This window comes from Gossypium arboreum, chromosome 9 (assembly GCF_025698485.1).
Source record: "Gossypium arboreum isolate Shixiya-1 chromosome 9, ASM2569848v2, whole genome shotgun sequence".
Taxonomy (NCBI): domain Eukaryota; kingdom Viridiplantae; phylum Streptophyta; class Magnoliopsida; order Malvales; family Malvaceae; genus Gossypium; species Gossypium arboreum.
Window position 1 is genome coordinate 77,555,154 of NC_069078.1, and position 2,774 is coordinate 77,557,927.

The 2,774-nt window shown below is 29.9% G+C and overlaps 1 long non-coding RNA gene across 1 annotated transcript; it reads right to left on the reverse strand.

The window, feature by feature from the left end:
* Positions 1–289: 289 nt before the first annotated feature.
* LOC128280891 (uncharacterized) lies at positions 290–1,557 on the reverse strand. The gene is made up of 2 exons (XR_008271088.1): positions 1,353–1,557; positions 290–1,234 (listed from the first exon to the last, which is right to left on the reverse strand). It is a non-coding gene; the product is annotated as an uncharacterized LOC128280891 (long non-coding RNA).
* Between the last annotated feature and the right edge of the window lie 1,217 nt (positions 1,558–2,774).

The following is a 2,774-nucleotide window of genomic DNA, read 5'->3' on the forward strand; positions in this document are numbered from 1 at the left end:
TAGTCTTTTTCTTAAATAAATTTTAAGACTAATTAAAAAGAAAAAATGTTTTTTCCTAATAATGAACTAGTTGATTTCATACATTACAATTATAATCATTATATTGTATTTAATAATTTATTTATTAACATATTAATATGATAACTATAATTATGATTGGTGTTGCAATCACTTTTCTTTAAATTATTATAATAATGATTTATAAATTTATTTCAACACAATATATTTACTTATTAATATATAAATTGTAATAATTTATCATAATTTTATGGAAATTGAGATAAAAATATTAAAGGAACTAAACTTGTTAAAATAAATGAATTATATAGTAAAGACAATTGAGTAAAATGTGCTTCTAAGTAATCTTACATTTTGTCAATCAAACAACTGAATCTTACATTTTAGCCAAATGAACCAAATAAAATAATCTAACATTCTACCTATAATCTTACATTATTGTAATCTTATTCATGTTCGTAATCTAAAATTTCGCAAACTAGACAACCCTAATGTTTATTTGATTGTATGTGGTTTGCATGTAATACTGAATATATGTAGCAGCATGTTGCTTTTCTGTGAATGAATTATAAACATACACAAATTAGCACAGCTAAAACTTCATCTTTTAAGCTTGTGCTCTCTTAGCTGTTTGATTACCTTGCGTATCACAAACTAATCCCCATTTGATGCCAACGTCTTGTGGTCTCTAATTTTTGGAGAAATCAATTACATATATTTTTTAAAAAAAAAGGTAAAAAGAAGTAGAAATGCGAATCAACAGGTGTTGTGTCGTTTTAGGATTTACTTGTGTCCTCATCCTTCACAACAACCTGACCTGTTGCGACAGTTCTGATCTTAAACCGCTGGAGCTTGGGCGTTGATCCCTCCACTTCTCCCTGAAATCCCAACCTCAATATAATTGGATCTGACCCTCCCTTGGAACCTTTTTGCCCTATGCTAATTCCGCCTTTATTTGTTTTTATCAAACCAACTTGGCTGCAGTATTTGGTGGCCGACGCCAAAACCGATGAGCTTTGATGATTTTTCATGGAAATGTTTTCGCTCACTTCTTCTTTAATAATAAGAACAAGTTTTGACTGCTTTTTTTTTTTTTTTTTTGTGTGTGTGTGTGTGGGTGGGTTGTGGTCTTCTTCTGCTATTTTTGTGGTTTGTGATCTGTTGAAGGAAGCTGAGACATAAGGATGCTGCCGGGCTTTCATATTTATAGCGGTAGCTGACACAGATTTGAATAATCAAGATTCAAACTTTTATTAAAATTTTCCATTTTTAAGGTTAGCTATGGATGCGATATGGATAACACATACATTAAGTTTGAAAAGTAAGAGGCTTACTCGTTTTCTAAAAAACCTGAAACGGTCTTAGTTTGCTAGCTGTTGCGGTAGTGCAGCCACTTGTTAATCATATGACAGCATCATGTCTGCGTTGACCCCATGGATTACATGGTAGATGTAAAGACCATACACTCCATCGTCTCATTGAATTTATAAAGAATTATTCCACGAATGGTATATTGATTTATTTTGGAAAAGAAATGGTCAGCCAATAATTATTTGGCACGATGTTTTTGTAGCCTATTGGCGACTCCGAAAAGCAGCAGCATTTCGGCTACCTTGTTGATAAAGTAAAACGTGTTTATATTAAAATAATATAATTAGTTTGGAGTTGTTGATACCATCAGTTTTTGTTTGAACTCCGTACATACGGACTACTAAAATTGGTACTAACAAATTAACAACTACATTCATTTGAATTTGGTGACTGTTTTGTTCCGTATCCATTTTGAAGTCACCCCGTCGGCTGTATATATGGGTGTGATTAGGAGATCAGCATCAGCATAATCTTTCTTACTTTAATTAAAAAATTCAATTCAATTTTAATCTTTTAAATTAAACTAATTAAACCATTTAAGTTAAATTGTTTAATTAATATTTAAATTGTATAATTGATGTTATTCTAATAACTTAAATAATTAAAATAATTAAGGTTTAAAATGTTACAAGTCTCCGTATTCTCCTATATTTAGAATTTAATTCTTCTACTCTTATTTTCATAAATTTAGTTCATCTCCTTTTTATTTTCATTTGTCTCAATTTAATAAAATTTTAAAATAAAATTTGGTTGATAAAACAAAACTCTTTGCTAAATTCTAATGAGAAAACTCAATAATAATCAACTACAAGTTGGATTCTAATGAGAATTTTCTAGGAAACCTACCAAGTAATGTCTATGCATAACCTTATTATCTACTTTCTTTGTGTTTTTTTTTTTTATTGCTCAAGATATCTATTGGAGTGAGCCCAATAATTAACCATTTGCATTCAGTAAGTCCATTAAGAGGGTAGATGCTAGTCACAAGTTTTAAAGTTACTCTATACCAAGAACGAGGGTCAAACCCCAACCACTGATTAATGTAGACTTATTATCTTCTTATTGAAAGTATATTCTTAAATGTAACATCCAGATCTCGCCTTTGTGATGGCTAAATTGAGTCATGGAGCATTTATTTATAAACTATGATTTTGTCTGTCACCTGGTTTAGAGGATCATTATCATTGAGAACAAGTTTTCAGCTTAGATTCAATCTCGAATAAGAACTTTTAGTGGTGGCAAAGAAGCGATTTGAAAATAAAGAGATAGGGAGCTTCGTTCCTTGTACTTTTTGGAGAATTTGAAAAAGTAAGCAATGAAATAATTTTTAAAGACTTAATATATTATTTGGTACTCAAGTTTGATAATTTTTTTCTAATGTGGTA